The 20,932-nt window shown below is 33.8% G+C and overlaps 1 long non-coding RNA gene across 3 annotated transcripts in view; it reads right to left on the reverse strand.

Annotated features, from left to right (window-relative positions):
- LOC109552831 (uncharacterized) overlaps window positions 1-20,932 on the reverse strand; it is a 137,714-nt gene that overhangs the window by 114,219 nt on the left and 2,563 nt on the right. The window lies entirely within an intron of this gene.

Genomic DNA, 20,932 nt, shown 5'->3' on the forward strand with positions numbered 1-20,932 from the left:
AGAATCATTTCTTATTCAAGCGTGTAATCTTAGCACCTAAGAGAGCACCTGTCAATGTGCTAGAGAGGTTCATTCATCGACATTTATTTTTGTGTGTGCTTACTGGAGGGTTGTATTAGCACTAAGAAAAGTTAAAGAGTATAGGATGGAAAAAGGAGGAGGTGCTGAGGTAGCTTAAAACAGAGCCTCAATTTAGAGTGAAAAGAAAATCATTCAATTCCCTGCTTTGGTGGAAAGCCACTGTGGGCCTCTGACCCTGTGCTGTGTAGTCTGAATGACCACTAAATAATTGAATTCAAGTATATTCATTGACTTATTATTTCTATTCGTGATATTGAAATCAGATAACCGTTTACATAATAAAATATTCAAATATATTGAAATGCTGTGTGCTATATTCCTTCTTTGTGACATTGTCCTCTCAATATTCTACACTTGGTCTGCTTTGCGAATTTTTTCACAAAAACATAATCCGTTATTTATCTCCATATTTTTGTCACTTGGGCATTTTTTCTCATTTCTCTCCATGTGACCTGGGATTCCTCACAGCATTCCACACAAAATTAAGAAATTTTTTTTCTTAAAATTCAGATAGAAATTTTTTATTATGTGTCATAGCTTATTTTAACTTAATACATTCTACTCAGATGTATTAACTGTTTATTCAGAACTGTTTCTTGTTTCCTACATCTCTTCTCTCTTGAATTTGCATTTTCTTTCTCCGAATTATAACCTTGAGTACTTCTTTTCCCCTCTTCTCTAACTACTCCCCCCAACCCTAAATTTCTCTTTATTTTTTAGGATGGTTTAACTGTTTACTAGTCCTCTATTAGTTAAGAAAAGCAAATCAACAAGGGCCTCAGGATTTAGCACACATGTCCATTTGAGTTTGTTTCTAAACAAAGGTTTTTCTCTACTTAAGGAGAATTCAGTGGACAACTCTACAGTTACAGTTTTTCCTTTGTTCCTTATTTTTTTAAAAAAACTATTAAATCACAGAATATACTTTATGGTTTTATTTCTTTGAATAATTTAAAATACTCAGAAAAACACTAGGCACACAGGAGACAATAAATTGATAGATTTGTTGATGAACTGCATTGAATTAAATTCTAGTCAATATCTTCTTTTTCTCAAAGCATACGAATTTGAGAATTCAGCCAGTAGTATTTAAAATTCATCTGAACTTTTTCTTAAATGACAGCCTACACAGAAGATGAATATGTAAAAGATAAAGGTGGAATTATTCTGAATGAAGCAGGGGATCCACACCATTACTGTCCACTTTGTCTCCACCTCTTAACCCAAACACCCCTCCTTCACAAGGGTATTTGGGGAAGCTTCATAAATTCCCAGAGCTTTATCAGAACACTTAAACACTGGTCTAGTTCATAATATACCTGAATAATTCCTGGTAAGTGTAAAATCTTTGTGGCTTCTTCATTAACCAATTCTTTAATGGCTTTTCTGTTTGGACTTTGATTAAGGAAAATATGAATAATTACATCTTGAGATTCTAAAATCAAAGGTTAAATGATTCCTCCAGATCTGATGAGAAATGAACTTAAAATAATGACTCAAAATGAATCAAAATGAAAGCAACAAATAAAACCAAGAAAATTCTCTTCTCATCTAGTACGTGAGAGTTTCAAGAATCAAATAAATAGCCAGCTACGTTCCCAAGGGGAAAAATCACCTTTGGTTATAGTTTGGCATAATAAAAACTTGCCAGCTAACAATCTCCACTCATTGACTCCTTAACTAGGAATGTCTGTGTCCTAATCCTATGTGGATACTCATTTTCTCCGAAAACCGAGCGATGTGTGTCTGCATCAAACACACCCACACTTCAAGCTAAATTTCCATGAAGCAATTCTGTCTGCATCTACTCAAAATGCAACCTGACTAAAAAGTTACTCAGGCCTTGAAGATCCTTTGTTAGCTAAAAATCTGATTTCTTCCCTGACAGCTAAAAATGCCTTTCTAAGATTCTAAATATTTATTTTAAAAACTCACCTAACCCCTAAAATAGCAGATTTACCTTTTATAAATCATGAATGAAAGAATGATTTAAAAGCCAAAGTTAATTATTTTGTAAAGCAAAGTCCTGCCAAGCTTATATAAACCTTAACTTTAAAATATTGATTTTTACTTTCAATAATATATAACACACTCTAAATAACATTTACTATTTTTCTCCTGATATGTCCATAATGTGATTTAAGTAGGAGTAGGGAGCATTTTATATAACTGGCAAATCTTTTGGTCAACTAGATTTTCAAGCTAAACTTTCTCAATTGTTTGAACAGCCTTTATTATAAGGTGCATTAAATTTGTAAGTAAAGCTAAAATAGATTGAGGAAAATCTCAGATTATTTCTTATTAGACAACATATAATTTCCAGAATACCAAGAGGTACTCTGATGTTCCAGCTTTGAAATTCATATTATACTTCTTTTATTGTTTTTTATTGATTTTCATTTGGTTTAAATCTTTATGTGTTGCAGGGAAGAAAAAACTAGCATGTCCGAAGTGAACATGTGACAACACGTAATGGAGCACTTTGAACATTATTTTGGCATTGCTAATAAAAGTCAAGACATACATCAAAGTATACATCAAGAACTATTACTTATAAACCCAGAGCAAACCAAATGGAAAATAATATTCTCAGCAGTTTAATTTGGATTACATTTATCCATGTTTACTTGCTTCTGTACACTGAGACACACTAATGCTAAAAAAATTAATGTTGGCAAGAGGGGCTATGCTAAAAACTTTTCCTAAGACATTAATTCCCTCTTATCTTTTGGAATGCATAATCTTTAAATTTTACTGACATTGTAAATCAGTCAAAAGTGCTTAGAATGCCAAATGAGTGTATGCTTCATAGTTAAGTGTATGATAATGGAAAAGATGAAAAACATTAATGCGCCCCTTTTATTGGTGGGAACACTTATCTAATTACACAGCTCATCAGCCCCTGCCAACTAAAAGGGCAACAGGCAGATGGAGCATCTTAATTTTCAACCTAGTTCTTTATCAGGAATGTTCGAAAATATTTTACAAAATTTGGAAGAGGTAAGAGTCAAAGATCAGCTATTAAACCACACAGAAAAATGCACTCTTTCAGCCCTGTTTTTGAAGCAATAATTTCAGTCAGTAAATATGAATACTTTTTTATGACAGATTAACACTGCTCAGGGGTAAACTAATCTTCTTTGACATTTGCAATAATTTTTTTAAAAAATTTTAATGTAATTTATTTTTCTATACAGCAGGTTATTAGGTATCTATTATATACATATTAGTGTATATATGTCAATTCCAATCTCCCAGTTCATCCCACCACCATACATTTGCAATAATTTTGAGTCTTTCCTGTATGGCTTAGTTTTTAATAAACCCAACACAATCATATAACCAGTGTCACACCCAAAAGGGTACAGGTCCTCATCACAGAGAGAGAACATAGCTCATAAAAGCTTTCAAAATTAAAATAAAAAATAAAATATAATAAAATATCTCTCCTTCATCAGTATCTGCCATTGATCAAGATCCAGGAACAATAAGGCTATAGCCTAACAATGAATAGTCAGCTACCGGTTTTATTAAGAATAATTTTAGTGCAGTTCTGGATTAAACTATCAATTTTTCTTCATTACAGTAAATCTTAGACAGAGTCACTATGGTTTCAATTGCCTGTCTCCTGTTTTTGCTCATTTAGTTACCAGTTGGTCCTTCTCTTATTTCATGGTTTCTCACCCTCAATATTAGATTGTTTCCTCACTGTGTAAGAAATATCAGTCTAAAGATGTTCAGTATATATATTTAAATATAGATGTTCAATAAATATATTTAAATAAATAAAGATGTATGTTCAGTACATATATTTAAAATATAATATCTCAAATATGTGTATATCAATAGGTATTTGTGTTTGTACTTTCTACTGAACAGCATTACTATGTTCATTTCACATGATGTCAAGTACCTTCTACAAGATGCCACCTTCTCTGTTTCTTTGTACTAGCAAAGTTTTATAAAACATTTTGGGTTAGCAGAACAATGGGAGAAAAAGGAAAATGAAATCATTACTGAATACTATGTACCAGACGAATTACACCATATAACTATTATACTTTATCTCATTTAATTCATAAACTAACTCTCTAAGGTAGTTTTATCCTTACATTAAAATAAAAGACATCAAGCAAGACTTCAAGAAGTAAAGACATGTGCCCACGTTGTATACTAGTTATTGATGGAACTAAACTATGAATAACCTCTGGGTCTCAGCCTATTTATTTTATAATTTCTAGACTCCATAAACCCTAAAGAGTTTCCTGTCATTACTAGTGAGACCTTCACTCTGTAGTTATTCTCTGCTTTATACTATCAAATTTCTTCCTACTTCCCTTTCCTACCTCACTTTATAGAAGCAGTTGAGTTGTTCACTTGTGACTCCATTGGAAGTTTCCTGTTTGACTATTTTATTACTGTTATATCAATGATCTTATACAGAAAGGATTCAGTATTGTCTATGCCAAGACAAGAGAGCTTAAAACTGGTGTTCCTCAAGTCATATTTTTGTAGTAATGTTTAATATTGTCTTTAGGAACTGAAAGGAATAGAAGGCATGCTTGTATCTTACAAGTCAGCAGCCTTGTGTGCAAATTAACACACAACAGTAATATCGATCAATGGTCAGAATGCTTAAAGATTAAATAAAATTTGAAGATGGAAGTAAACTCAATAAACTAGAGAGAGAAACAGAATGAAATTCAATGAAGGATGTCTGCTTCCATCACTCTTATTCAACACAGTGCTGGAAGTTCTAGCCAGTCATTAATTCAAGAAAAGGAAATCTAAGTCAGGTAACTTGGAAAGGAAGAAATAAAACAGTCACCATAGGCTTGTGATATCATTGTCTATGTAAAAAATCCCAAGGAACACACAATACATCTCTTAAAACTAATAAATGAGTTCAGCAAGATTTCAGGATACAAGATAAGCATAAAAAACTTAACTGGATTTCTATATAGTAGCAATGAACATGTGGGCACTAAAATTTTAAACACAATACCATTTACAATCATTCAAAAAATTGAATACTTTGGTGTAAATCTAACAAAAATACAGTACTTCAGGTAGCATGCTCTCTGAAAACCATAAAAACAAACAAACAAAAAACCCAAAACAGTGATGAACAAAACCATAGAAGAGCTAAACAAATAGAAACACAACATGTTCACGGTTTGGGAGACTCAAAATAGTTAAAGTATTAATTCTCTTCAAATTGATATACACGTTTAGTGTTCTATGTATCAAAATCCCAGCAAGACTTTTTTTTTTAGATAAAGAGAAGATTATTATAAAATTTATATGGAAAGGCAAAGAAACTAGAACAGGTAAAAACTATTTTGAAAGAGAAGAATAAAGTGGGAGGAATCAGTCTACCCAATTTCAAGACTGGTTATATAGGTATGATAAAAACTATATAGTATTGCCAGAGGGGTAGACACATAGATCAGTGGAACAGAATAGAGAACTCAGAAATAGTCTGATACGTATATGCTAAACTGCTTTTTGTCAAAGATGCAAAGGCAATCCAATGAAGGAAGGATAACCTTTTCAATAAATGATGCTGGAACAAGCAGACTGCCACTGGCAAAAAAAAAAAAAAAAAATGAACCTCGACTTAACTGTCACAACTTATATAATAAAAAATTGACTTAAAATTAACCATGGACACAAATGCTAAACTAGAAGTCTTTTAGAAAAAAAATAAGAGAAAATATTTGGAATTGAGGACTAGGCTAAGAATTCTTACTTAGACTTGACACCAAAAGGACAATTCATAAAAATGAAAACTGATAAATTGGTCTTCATTAAATTAAAAAATATCTGCTCTGTGAAAGACCCTGTTAAGGTTAGGAAAGCTAAGCTACAGAATGGGAGAAAATATTTGCAAACTACATGTCTAATAGGACTATTATCTAGAATATATGAAGAACCCTCAAAATCCAGCAGCTAAGAAATAAATAATCCAAATAGAAAATGGACAAGAAATATGAACAGACATTTTATCAAAGAATAAGTTTGGCAAATAAGTACAATAAAAGACGTTCAATATCATTACCCACTAGGGTAATACAAATTAAAATTTCAATGAGATATTGCTATATACCTAGAAAAATGGCTAAAATTTTAAAATAGCGACACCACCAAATGCTGACAAATATGTGGAGAAACTGAATCACTTGCACATTGCTGTTGGAAACGTAAAATGGTACAGTCACTCTAGAAAACAGGCAATTTCTTTAAAAAGATTTTAACTAAACATACAATTACCCATCAATCTAGCTATTGCATTCCTGGTCATTTATCCCAGAAACCTGCATATGAATGTTCCTGGCAGCTTCATTTGTAATAACCAACAACTAGAAACAGTCCATATACCTTCAACAGGTGAATGGTTAAAAAGTTATTGTACACAGAACACAGAATACTACTCAGCTATAAAAAGAACAAACTTTGGATATAATGAGTGGGAAAATCCAATTTCAAAAAGTTAAACACTGTATGATTTCATTTATATGACATTATTGAGATGACAAAATTGTAGATTTAGAGACAAGATTAATGGCTGCAGGGATTAAGTGTGAAGAAAGGGGAGAGAAGTGGGTATGACTGTAAGAGGGCACATGACGGACCCTTTTGGTGACAGAATGTTTTGCATCTTGATTTGAAATCTTGTGAGAAACTGAAGACATTACAGTGGCTCCTGTGATGCTTTTTCCCACTCCTAAGGTCACAGGAAACATGTTTCCCAATTATTAGATGCCTTAGCTAATTCATAAAAGGAACAAAAACAGAGCATTTTATTGATAACCTTTTAAGGATTTGAATATGAGTAATGAAATCTTTTTCTGTGTTCTTTATAAAGAAGTGCTTCTGATAGATACATGGGGATTGATCTAAAATTTCTACTATGTAATTGGAATATGGGGTAGATTTACAAGAGGAATGGATTATTTCTAATACCATAAATAAAACTAATCTTTATGATGAGGTTAGAAGACTTGGTTAAGATTTCAGCATTCAAGTTTTATTGACTACATCAAAACATAAAAAGTAGTTAAATCACTATTTCATCATGATGGATTGAAGGTTAGTCCTTCATCAATTAATTCTATTGTAAATTGTCGCAGAACCTGAGTAAAATCAGGCCTCATTCTTCGTTATAAAATTTTCTAGGTATATTTTTAAACTTTCACAAATTGCTCACTTTACCAAAGGGTTAAGAAAGTGACCTCATTTATTTGAGTTAAATTTGATGTCATTCAGCTTAACTTCTATTTCCATGTATGATGATTTATAGGACAGTACTAAATATGAACATTAGTACTCCCTTCCAAAAAGGCAAAAAAAGTTTTGGCACTGTGATTTTGAAGAAACCCAAGCTTAATCAAATCTCTTCATTGATTCATGTTTAGAAACATTATGTGTAAAATCAAGATATATTTTAAATAGATTATATGCAATTAATTTAAAGGTATTTATCAGGATGTAAAATAAAAATCTCAAGAACTGGGTAACTTGAATCTACTAAGTAATTACTCAGAAATCAAAGGCATATCAAATTTTTCTATTTTTTGTTTTATTTTGAATATTAGAACAAAAATTTGGCATGATTGGGAAAAAAAGGCATGTCACCTCATTTCTTGCAAAAGCCATCATAACTGTTTTATTAGGAAGGAGGATTGAATAAAAATTTCAGGTTCTAGTAAACTTCCTACTATCATTTTTAAAAGACTATATTTCTCTTGGACTGATTATTTTGATGAAATATTTATGTACTTACCCCAAGTTCACTTTTTAAATTTCTTTAAAATCTTTGTGGAAATTCACCATCCCAAGAAACATTTACCTAAAAGTAGCCCTGGTGTTTGAAAATAATAAAATTATAGTGTAAATTTGAAATGCAAGTCTAGATATTTTCTTCAAATAAATTCAAAGGACAAGTAATTTTGCAGTAGATACATTTGAGCAAAATATCATTATCACTTCTACTATTGGTACTCAAAGTAGTTCACCCTTTTAATGAACTTGGCTTTCTCCTTTACTTCAAGATGTTGGTGGTCTTAAGCAACCAAATGGATCTGGCCTTGTTACCTAAAGCAAGATGGACTGTACTGGGAATTATTAGGGCCCTTCAAAGCCTACCCAACATGCTGGGCCAAACAAGAGCAAAGGAAGAGGGTAGACACAGCTGTGGATGCTAAGTATAGGATCCAAAGTCCAGTCTGGTAACCTTGGTGACCAGGAATCAAGTAGCAGTTTGCAGTCTGGGCAAGTAAGCAAGATAGAGGTGGTAGTTTTTCCAATAGGTAAGAAAAATACAGTGATGGAGAACTTAATTGTGGTAGAGGGGATACATCTCCTAAGTCTAAGCAGGCTGTAAAATGTTGACTTCAGGGAAGTCTATCAAAAAGTAACAAGACGTTAGTCACTTAGCTGAGGTTCTGGAGCTGAGCAGTAAATCATCCAACATTTATTTTAATAGGGAACACTGGATGCCAGCAAGACCAGTTTAGGAAACTACTGCAATCACCCAGCTAAAAGATGATGCTAGCTTGAATCAGCAAGGTGACAATGGGCATGTGAGTAATGGTCAAATTCTGTATATATTTTCACAGTAAGCCCCATAGGATTTGCTGATAAAGTAGTTGTGGGATATGGGAAACAGAAAGGCAGTATAGCTATTCCCTGGGGGTCTAAACAGCATGGAAAATAAAATTATCATTAACATCTGTAAGCATATAATATATCTTGACTTTTGAAACTTAAAGTAGGTACTTTTGAAAGTTAAAGAGGATGCTATTAATAATTATGCTCAGAAATAGGTAAAACAGGTATATAGATATCCTACCATTTAATGAGTTGGAAAGATTATAGGAAGAGTTTGATTGGAGATGGCGCAGTTGGAATAAGGAACTAAGTTTTGGATATACTGAGGTTAATAGGCCTATGAAATATTAAGGAGCGATTGCATATAGGTCATGGGACATGTTTCTGAGTTCAGAAAGAGTTCTGCACTGGAGATAAAAATTTTAGTGTCATCAGTATATTTAATGTCTTGAGACTGGATGAGAGCAAAAGGGATTTAGTACAGCTACCTAAGCGAAGAGGCCAAAGGACTGAGCCTTGCTTGAGTCACTCTAAAACAAAAGCCAGCCCCCCCAACCCTCCCAAAAAAAGTGGGAAGAAATTTGACCTATTTAGGGATATATTTCTGCCTCACGTACATATAACCCATAAGAATATACCTCTAACTAGTTTTCAAAAGTTAATACCTGAATTTTTCTAATACTAAAGTATTAGAAAGTATTAGAAGTATTTTCTAATACTAAAGTATTGGTTGCCTTTTCAAATATATAAGGAAATAATGAACCTTAAATCACTTCTTGAAATCTAATCAAATTCTATTTATTCACATAGCTACAGACATTCCTACCTTCTGTTAAACAGTTTTATTACAATACTCTCATAAACCTTCTACTAATGCCCCACAAATGGATTTTTAAATAGAATACATCACAGTCTGTATCCTGATTCAACTCACGCTAAATGTTATAATCACTAATAGAAGGCTGCCAAACCTAAGGTCCCATGGGAAGTGTTAAGAAACAGAATGAGCCTTTGTAAAATTATTTGTACAAAAGTCACCAGAACAATGTTGAGATGGATCACTAGCCAGAATATGGACGATATCATCATCCATCAAGCAACTTCTTAGTAAAGCAAAAATAGAAGTCTTTTGGCACAAAATTAAAGACTATATATTGAACTGAAAAAGATCAACAAAAGAATAATAAAGGCTTTAAATTTTAAATGCCCATCCTTAAAAATTCCCTCAAAAATTTTTCTTTGTTTAACTTACTTTTATGACTGAGAGTGTTACTTCCATTAAAAATCTATCAGATTTTTATTCCTTTGTCCTGTGATAAAAAGAACATTTCACAACAGACGAGGGAAAAGCTAAACTGAAAGCATTTAAATTTAATTTTGAAGGAGTTGGGAGAGACTCATTTTTCTCAAGGTCCCTAGCATCCAAATGTTTTTATAAAATGTATACAATTAAATTTTAAAAAACTACCTTTAAACTTGAGACATTTTTATAGCAAATATGAGAAAAAGAGAGGAGTTTCAATCTAAGACCAAATTGCTTTCAAAACATTTTGTTTTAAATACCTGAAAGACAGTGTCCAAAATAAAAAACAAAGTTGCCATCTTCAAACTCAAAGTAACAGCTATTCCCAGTATTTCCACCTTTATCAGTAAACTCTGCTCGTTTTCTAATTTAAAATATTAAACTTTCATTTCTTTTTATCTTTCATCATTCTTTATCTAACAGAATACTGTTTTTTGAAAATATTTCTTCAAGTGCAACTCTGTGTAAGAAACTTTATTTAAAATATTGTATTCTTTTCTCATTGATCCCAGAGAGCCATGTCTTTAAGACTGTAGGGGCAAGCCCATCAAGGGTTTTTTAAGAGGTATAAACTCCAAGTTATAAAATAAATAAGCTACAAGGATATATTATAAAGCACATGGAATATAGTCAATATTTTATAATAACTATAAATGGAGTATAACCTTTAAAACTCACCATGTTGTATATCTGAAACATATAATATTGTAAATCAACTGTACCTCAATTAAAAAAAAAAATCAAGGCCAAAAAATCAAAACAAAAACAAAAATGTTCTTTCTCAGTGACCCAGTAATTCTACTTCCAGTAATATATTCTAAAGAATGATTTTAATAGTGTCAAAACTCAACATAAAAGAATGTTTATAATACTGAAAACATGGAGTCAACATAAATGTACAATTATGAAATAAAGAAATTATTAAATATTATGTAGCCATTAATATTTTGAACACTACTTAATTATAATGGAAAAATGTTCATGATATGTGAATTGATATAAATTATATGAAAAAATATAAATTAAAAATTGCCATTAGCAATGAGCAAAGCATACAAAAGCCTCACCCATATGGAGCTTATATTCCATTTGGAGAGACAATAAACAAATCAGCAAATTATAGTAGATTGGAAAGAATAGCTTCTGAAAAGAAAAATAAAGAAGGACAAGGGATATCGAGTGTTGGAAAGAGGGAGCAATTTTAACAGGGTGTTCTGGAAAGGGTTCATGGACAGGTTAGTATGTAAGCCAATATCTGGAAAAGGTGAGAGAGAAGCCATGAGGACACCAGGCAGAGGAGATTCTAGGTAAAAGAAACAGCTAATAAAAGGATCGAGTTCTGAGAAACAGAGAGGAGGCTTGTGTGGCTGGACCAGAGGGAGTGAGGAGAGATTAGCCTGAGATGAGCTTAGAAAATAATGGTGGCCAGAGTGAGTAGAACTTTGTAGGAACTTCAAAGAACTTTGGTTTATATTCTGAGTGTGATGAGGAGGCACCAAAAGATTCTGCGCAAACAATGGCAAGATCTGATTAACTTGTGACTACTATGTTGAGGGCAGTCTATAGCGCTCAAGGATGGAAGCCAAGAGACCAGTAATCTAAGAGAGATGTGATGATGGGGTTCAGAACAGGGTGAGATTAATAGAAGTGGTGAGAAGTGGCACAATTCTATCCTGAGAGAAGAGCCTGAGAGTAAAGCCAACTGGATTTAACAACTGACGATGTGGATGTGACAAAAAGTGTGGAGCCATTAACTGAGATGGGAATAATTGTGGGTGAAGCAGATCTGGGGGTAAGATCCGGTTCAGTTGTGGACATATTAAGTTTGAGATGTCTGTTAGATATTCAAGGGAAGGTATTGAAGGAGCCTGAAGTTTAGGGAAAGATAATTAAAAGCATGAGGAAAGATGGAGAAGAGAGTTGAGAGATAAGTCTTGAGGAGTCTCCAATATGAAGAGGTCTCTGGGAAGCAGAGGAAATACTTCTAGAATTTTTATTTTGTTCTTTTTTCAAGCCTATTTTTCTTCATAGTTTGCTACTGTTCTCTTTATGTTTTGTTCCTTATTCCTTAATCATTGTAAACATACATTTTTATATTATTTTTCACTGTTTTCCTAAGAGTAGAAGTTCTTGATACTCTTTAACTCTACCATGGGAGAGCTCTTCCAAAATGGGTGGTGTATTTGCTTCTTCCAAGTGGCCCAAACAAATATTAATTTTTTTAGTTTCTCTTTTGGGGATCCCAAACCTCAAATTCATGGAGAAGATAACTCAGGGATTTTATTTTCCTCAGGGGAGGCCCCTAACCCTGAGCCCAGACAGAAACAAATGTTCCCTGTGCAGTTGTTTTGTTTTATTTTTAAATTTTCTGTTAACATGAAAACTTTTGAGAAACTAAGTTTTTTTCCTCAGCTTTATCGAGGTATAATGGACAAAAGTTGTTTATATTTAAGGTATACAACATAAGGTTTTATATACACATATATTGTGAAATGATTACCACAATCAAATCAATTAACATGTCCACATACCCATCACCTCACATAGTTACTATTCTGTGTGTGTGGTAAGAGCACTTGAGATCTACTCTTTAAGCAAATTTCAAGTATATAATACCTTGTTATTAACTATAGTCATTATGCTGTACATAAGTTCTCTAGAAGTTATACATCTTATTCTAAATGATTGTTCCCTTTGACCAGCATCTCCCCCACCCAACACCAGCCCTTGGTAACTAGAATTCTACTGTCTGGTTCTATGAGTTCAACTTCTTTAGATTCCACATGTAAGTGAGATTATATGGTGCTTGTCTTTCTCTATTTGGCTTATTTCACTTAGCATAATGTCCTCCAGGTTCATCCATATTGTCTCAAATGAAAGGATTTCCTTCTTTTTAAAGGCTGAATAACATTTCATTATATATATATGTGTATTATATATATATATCACATCACATTTTCTGTATTCATACATCTGTCATCAGACACTTAGGTTGTGTTTGTTATCTTGGTTAACGTGAATGAACATGGGCGTTCAAGATAGTGATTTTATTTCCTTTGAATATATAGCCAGAAGTAGGATTGCTAGATCATACAGTAGTTTTATTTTTAATCTCTTGAGGCACTTCCATACTCTTTTCTATAATGCCTATACCAATTTACGATCCCACGAACAGTATATAAAGTTCCCATTTCTCCACATCCTTGACAACATTTGTTATTTTTGACTTTTTCATAATAGCCATCCTAACAAGCTTGAGGTGATATCTCATTGTGGTTTTAATTTGCATTTCCCTGAAGATTAATAATGTTGAGCATGTTTTCATATATCTGTTGGCCATTTGTATGTCTTGTTAGAAAATTGTCTGTTCAAGTCTTTTACCTACTCTATAATCAGTTTATTTGGTTTTTTGCTATTGAGCCCCTTATATAGTTTGGATATTAACCCTTTATTGGATATATGGTTTGCAAATATTTCTCCCATTCTGTAGTTTGCCTTTTCACTTTGTTAACTGTTTCATTTGCTGTGCAGAAATATGTAAATAATCTAGGCTTTAATAGATGATTTCTATTCAAATCTCCCTTCTCTTAAAGATTCAAGGCCCTCTTCAGTCCTCGCATGGACACTAAAGCCAAACCCACATTAATAGCATCTCCCCCTACTTCAGGGCAGCAGCAGGTGAATATCTCTGAGTGGTGGAGGACAGGGGGTTATAAGTGATACTTCATTTCTTCCTTTTTGTATCTCTATATATTGTTTTCTACAATAAAAATAAATTTTTATTATTGCAAGAAAAATAAAGCAAATATGAGTTTGTAAGTGTTCCCTGCTAATGAGATACCGACAATATACATGTTTTACTCTATATGACACAGAACTATCCATATGTGTGAAAAAATAAAGGATGTATTTTCTGTTTAGATCAGAGTTGGAATGTGCATATGGCTTGTCCTCAGTGGTACAGGAAAGTCATTGGGGCCTTTAAAGGAATCTAAAGCATATTTCAAATTTACCTTTCTACTCAGTTGTCTGAACAATAAATTATGTGCCGATTTTATTTCAGCATGGTGCCAAATATCTTAATAACAATGGAATATTTCTTAGTCATCTGAATTTTTGGTGTACATGACACAAACTTGCAGATTTTTAAAAAAGAGCTGTGTTGACTGTATTTTTTAATCTGCTTGTTGAATGCAGTCATAATATGAACCACCTACAAAGAACATTTCCTTTCTTGCATTTCATTTTCTAAGGTGTCTCAGAAAATTTATTAGATAAAGAGATGGAAATAAAGAAGGCTATTATAGGAATGTTTTCACTTAAGGAGTTTTTCCTGGTTGATATATATTTCTGTGTAAAATTGCGGGGGGGGAGGTCTTTCCTCTCTGTCAAATCTTTGATCCTAACAAAAAGAAATATTCCAGATGAAGGCAATGAAATGCTTTTATGAAGTTCTCTCTTTTTGAGGACAGTTAAGTGTTGAAAAGTTGTCCCTTCATTTTACCTGTCCTTGAATCTCCATATGGTTTGCTTCACATTTACCAAAATGAAAATTCAGATAAATAGGACCAATGTAATAAGTTGTGTAATTTGAATATATAATAAAATGAATTTTCAAATTGCTACATTCAGAAATGCAGCTACAGCGAAATGAGAACTTCTTTCCAGAGGGGAGAAGGAGAAGAAAGGAGAAGAAGAGAAGCTTGCAGAGGCTGTATTTACACAGGCAAAATAAAGTAGAAAGTTAAGATACTCTCTGGGGAGAAAGGTCTCTCTGAAATGGTATCTCAGCCATGCAACTTCTTCCTTCCCCCTCCATCCACTTCCCTGCCCTTTTTCCTTTCTAATCATCTCTTTCATTTCAGGGACACGTCAAAGATAATTTTCATACAGAGATGTCAAAATCCATTTTTACAGTTTCCAAAGAGGCTTCAACAGAATCATGTGAATTTTATTAATTCTCCACTACATTTTTTCTATCTAGACTTAGAGAAAGGGTGGGAAAGTTTGTCCTTCAGCTTCTGTCAGCAAATGACAAGTTCTATTCTTTTCAGAAAAGACTAGTCTGCTGGGAGTTCATTCTACTATATGTGTAGAAAAGTCTAGAAAGATAGGTTTAGATGGTCTCAATTCTCCCAAGATTTTTTAAAAAGTACTTTAACTTCCTGAAGCACTGCAGACAGGGAAGGAGGTGGTATGATTCAAAAATACTCTTGCCAGAGATATTCTCGAAGGACCAGGGATGCTTACAACTACAGATAGTGTAAGAGATCAGCCCATCACATACTTGTCTTCTTCTTTTGGGTCCCCTCTACCAGCAGCATTAGTACAGAGAAGGCTTTCAGAATTTCTTTAAAAAGTAACACACATGAAAGTTTCCAACTGAACCGGATCTGTTACTCATCTGCTCCTGGGTTTGCTTTCCTTTGGAATCATAATTTAAAAAAAAACAGAATTTCTTAGTAATACTAATGTAACCCTGTAATTAAGAAGTGCATAAAAGGAGTTAAATTTCCATTTTCCCTATTTATGCTGTGCTTTCCAGGAAAGAGACATGGTATTTGGAGGTGGGGGCAAAGAGAGGATGGACAGTGTTTCATTCGTGCATCAGCAACTGATTTTGAAAGTTCTTCAGTAAAAAATTGCTTTCGGCTTCCACAATAAATAAAATTACACTTTGGTATTTAAATACACTCCCTATTAAGATACAAAGAAGGCAAAAATTTCTTGCCACTTTCTGGTTGACAATCTCTATTGCTCTTATGTAAATTCCACAGATATGCTTTAAGAAAGGGGCTTGGTAGTGGGGACTGTTAAGACATTTCTTTAAATAAAGCACTTTAGAGACTTACATTTCTAAAGATTTAATTAAAACATAGAGGGAAAATCAACTGCTAGAACTGACAAATTATAGGAGGTGAACTAGTGGGAAGATATCACGTATTTATATACAACTTCTTCCTAACAGGCCTAAGATTCATTAAAAATATTTAATTATGATTCCATGTAAAGTAAGAGGTATGCATTACATTTTACAGATTAGAGTCCAAAATTCTAAAGCAAAGAAAGATTGAATAACTTGATAAAGGTCACTGGAAAGTTCTTCACACCAGGGAAATTGACACATGAGTTCTCTGGCAGTCCACACAGTTTGGTATTCATTAGATTATATATGATTAATTTTGATATGGACAAATCTTGAACTCATACTATATGGAAACAATTAATAGACTTGACCGTAAATGTTCACAGAGTAAGAAAAATAGCCTTCTGTTAGACAAATATGGTAGTGGCTATGTGGCCGTGCTACTGATTTCACCAACACACTCTTCCCCGAAATATTGCATCACTATTCTGGAACACATGCTGCTGCCCTCTTTAATTATGTGTTTAGATGGCAAGCTACTTCCTGGAATTAGAGAAGTAGCAGTTCAGCATCTAGCCTCTGAATTGAACCAGATGACCTTATGTTATAAAGGAATGGCAAAATAGGAGCTGACCACAGGCCTGTCTGCTGGATCCAAAGCTATATTTGTGGGCAGCAGTGCTGGATACTGTTGGGAAGTTTGTCCTTCTTATAATCATCTTTTCAAAAGTCAAAAAGTAGGAGAAAAGGAGAGAGGAAATTAGAGGCATGGAGTTGATGATGTTGATTATTGAGACTGACCATTTTATCTTTGGAAATTCTTCAAACTAAAATCTGGGCCTGGTGATAAACAAAGATAAGAGAGAAAAGATGAGTCCCCAGAGAGATTCATAAAATGCAGATTAGTCAGACACTTCTACTGATGTCAGTCTAATCAAGCATGTAATTTATCAATTATGTAAATTTTAAACTGTACTAGTTAAATACATTCAAATAGCATGCACCTGTGTCCCATGCTGGAGTCTTAATATTAACTTAAATTGTAACCATATTGTTTTTTATTTTGTGCCAACATAACTGAATCTCAAAGCAATGCAGTAGGAAATTTTTAATACAATCAAAAGTCATTAATATGGCATAGAGTTAGCTTTCTTGTCAAGTTTGATATAGAGTTTCTGTATTTTTCCAAAACCAGTTTCAGCCCAACTTCCCTTAACGGTTTTGAAAATACAAACAGAGCAAGCTGAAATGGTATATTGCCTCCAACTCTATTCCCACAGGTGGATTTAAGTTAGTGCTACACAGTCCAAATTGTTAAAGAATTGGCAGCTCTAATATTGCAGTCTGAAGTTCATTCCAGCAATTCTAAGAGGGAGCAGCACAGCACAATTTTTTTTTGGAATGTGTATCACTTTACTAATGTTTCAAATGTTTATGTGTAGAAGGATCTTATATAATCCTTTCATCTAATAGATAAGGAAGTGCCAGACAGGTTGTTTGATTTGTCCAAGGACACACAATTAATAGTCAGAGTAACAGAGCCAAGAACTCCAGTTTCTTGGCTGATAGTGAAGTTTGGAAATGCGAGGCTTCATATAGTTGCCATTTCACTTTTTGATATGCTTAGCTGTGGTCGTGATTTTTCCCCCCAGTTTAACTATTATAAAGTTCATCTCACAGTTCTCAGTGGCAAGTAGAGAAGGGGCGTAGACTTTGGATATATTGGGATAGAAAGATTGACAGGCTTGAAACAGAGAAGAGGACTAGACGGGCAGTCTCAGAAAACTTGGGATCTTGTCTTTGTTTCAGCTCTTTCTAATAGCGATGGACTGCAGTTTTTCTTCAACTCCTTGAATTTATTTTTTCCTTTAGAAAATAAGAACCATGTCCTTTTCCCTGTCCACCCCAAAGAGTGGTCTGAAGTCTGAAATTCAACCATTTAGATAATAATATTTTATAAAGTGTAAAGCACCTCAAGTGTAGGCCATCATTATCACAGAGTGCCACTCAACTTTCTGAAGATCTCCAAATTGGATTCTTCACTGGTGAGAAATAATATCTCCAGTACAGAGGGACACTTACTATCAAGCCATTGTTTAGAAGAAGCAATCATGATTGAAAACTCTCCTGCCTAAGAGTTTCAAGAATCAGAGTGGCTAACACACCAAGAGCAGGACTTTCAGGCAAGCAGATCTTTTCACAGAGAAAAGTTTACCCTTTTCATCCTAGAGTGAAGTGTTGAGACAATTGCTATTATTCACTTGACTGTCACTTTCCAAAGTAGTTAAGGCAATTATAGCTGATGACATTTATTACCTGAGAGAAAAATATGTGGTGGTACATATTATAAAAAATATTGTTTGAGTCTCAAGCGTTATTACATAGGAAAATTTTTTCTAATGTAATATTTTAAAATAGTACTTATTTTATGTTCTTAGGCTCTACTGTGCTGTATAAATAAAAAACATTTATGTTTAAAATCTTTTGGAGGGAATAATAGCTTTCAGTTTTTATTCCACCTGGAATTCTGTACCTTTCCCTGATATAACTTTTTATATTATGAAGGCATTTTGAAGGTCTGGAATCAGATTTAGAATCAGTTTATCTCTACCAGATGAGTCTTTTTTAGAAGGACTGACTGACTAAATTAATTTTAACAAACAAAAAAGAAAGGAAGGAAGGAAGGAAGGAAGGAAGGAAGGAAAGAAAGAAAGAAAGAAAGAGGGAGGGAGGGAAGGAAGAAACACTTAGAATGAAATATGTAATAATTGTTCTTTTGTTTATGTTTGCTTTAAATTATTTAAAATATAATTTTAATGTTTTATAGATTTTTATATAAAACTTATGCTGGTTTATCAGTATTGTTTTAGGATCCAAACATTTACAGAGGCAACAATATTTATATATAATGAAAATCACATTTATTATCTTCTACTCCAAAGCATCTGCACCCTCTGAGGGCATTAATATCTTCTTCATTACCTACTGTTGATTCTACTCCTGTGTTTATTCTATTTCTAAATTATTCTCCACCATCTCTCTAAATAGTTTGTATCTAGTAGAGTGCAACTTATTTATAAACTTTTATAAGCTTACAATTCAAAAAACCTTTGCCTAATTTACCTAATTACTCCCACTTCATTGTTTTAGAACAGAGGCCAATAAAGTATGGCCTGTAGGCCTAATCTAGCTCTCTACCTTTTATTTATAAGTAAAATTTTATTGGAACACAGCTATGCTCGTTTCTTTGCATATTGCCCATGGCTACTTTTGCCCTACAATGGCAGAACTGAGTAGCTGTGACAGAGACTGCGTGGTACACAAATCTTAAAATATTTATTATCTGGCCCTTCACAGAAAAAGTTTGGTGACCCCTGTTTCAAAGGATTGTTTTCCACTCAATCTTACTAATTGTGGGGCCTGAGTATTTCCTTCTCCAGCCCTTTCTTCTTGCATATCCCTGGAAATAGTGTGCTTCTCAGAAATTCAATAATAAGAGCCTAAGTATATTCACAGCCATGTTGCTCTTTCCTTCTCAGTGGGAGCTACATGGCACCCAGTGGCTAGAAAGTGGCTACTCATCCCAATGCCACTGCACATCATTAATATTTATTCAGCAACTTATGATGTACAAAACTGCCATCCAGATGGCACTGTTTTTCTCTCTAGAAATCTCACCTTCCATACTACCTCATCTTGAGTCATCTTCAGGATAACTGCTAAAGTCTGCCTTGTCCATTAGTTAATAAGATCACCTTATTTTTATAGTTCTATTCTAAAACTTTTTTCCTAAAGTTGTTCAGAATCTTTGAATTCCCTTTCTCTTTCTATCCCTACACACCCCTTCTATCCACATACTCTTTCGTATCCTTATACCCCGTATCATATTAGCCCAGTCTTTCACTGTTCCTTTCTCTGCTCTAAGTATTCTCTTAAACCACAAACTCTGTCTAGAATGCACTTAACCATGAGCCAGTTTCTACCATATGGACAAGGTCAACATCCTGGAAAAGGCTAGAGCAATAAGACAAAGGACACTTGGATTCTTGGGAGACCTACTGAGGCAGAGCCACCTAGAGACCTTGAACCAGCCACATACCTTTGAACTGTTGTGTTAGAAAGAAATAAATCTCCTTCTTGTTCGAGCCACTGTATTTTAGGTATATTTGTTACATTATCAGTCTGTACTCCAAGTAATGCACAACTAATTTAATTTCCATACTCCCAGGTTCCCATTAACTCTTTTTTTTTTTTTTTTTTTTTTTGCGGTACGCAGGCCTCTCACTGTTGTGGCCTCTCCCATTGCGGAGCACAGGCTCCAGACGCGCAGGCTCACCGGCCATGGCTCACGAGCCCAGGCGCTCCACGGCATGTGGGATCTTCCCGGACTGGGGCAGGAACCCGTGTCCCCTGCATCGGCAGGCAGACTCTCAACCACTGCGCCACCAGGGAAGCCCCAACCCTTTTTTTTTTTCAGTAGTTTTACTGGCAACAGCAAGTGAAGCACAGAACTCTGGATAAGCTAATAACTCTTCTCTTTTCCTATTTATCTCTTTATTCTCCATGTAACTTTAGAAAATAAAATTAAAACATTTCTTCCATTTTGTGTTAACTTGTTTCGAATAGCAATACATATTATATTTTTGCTAAAAACCCAGAGTTCTTTCTGTCTTGTGAAGCAAATTTTTGATGTACTCTCTGAGACAAGGGAAAGCTCTGTACCTTGATGATTTCGATTCACTGAGTAAAATCTCTCAGAGTGACCAGAGGACTATCTGTGTCCTGATGGTTGTTTATCTTCAGACAAAAAGGGGCTGTTAAAATAACTTTGGTTACATTTAAATTTAGCCATGTTACTTGTCTCCATGAATGTTGATAACCAAATACTCTCCAGGTTCCATAAAAATTTTTTCACTTATTTTAAACATACTTGCTTTCATAGATGAGCCAACATTGACCCCCTATGCCTAATTATCAAAGTGAAACACAGAATAAGAATGTTTGCTTTATTTACACAGTGGGTAAAATTTGAGTACAGTAGGGTCGATTAAATGGTTATAAACTTTTAA

The sequence above is a fragment of the Tursiops truncatus genome, chromosome 12 (genome assembly GCF_011762595.2).
Source record: "Tursiops truncatus isolate mTurTru1 chromosome 12, mTurTru1.mat.Y, whole genome shotgun sequence".
Taxonomy (NCBI): Eukaryota; Metazoa; Chordata; class Mammalia; order Artiodactyla; family Delphinidae; genus Tursiops; species Tursiops truncatus.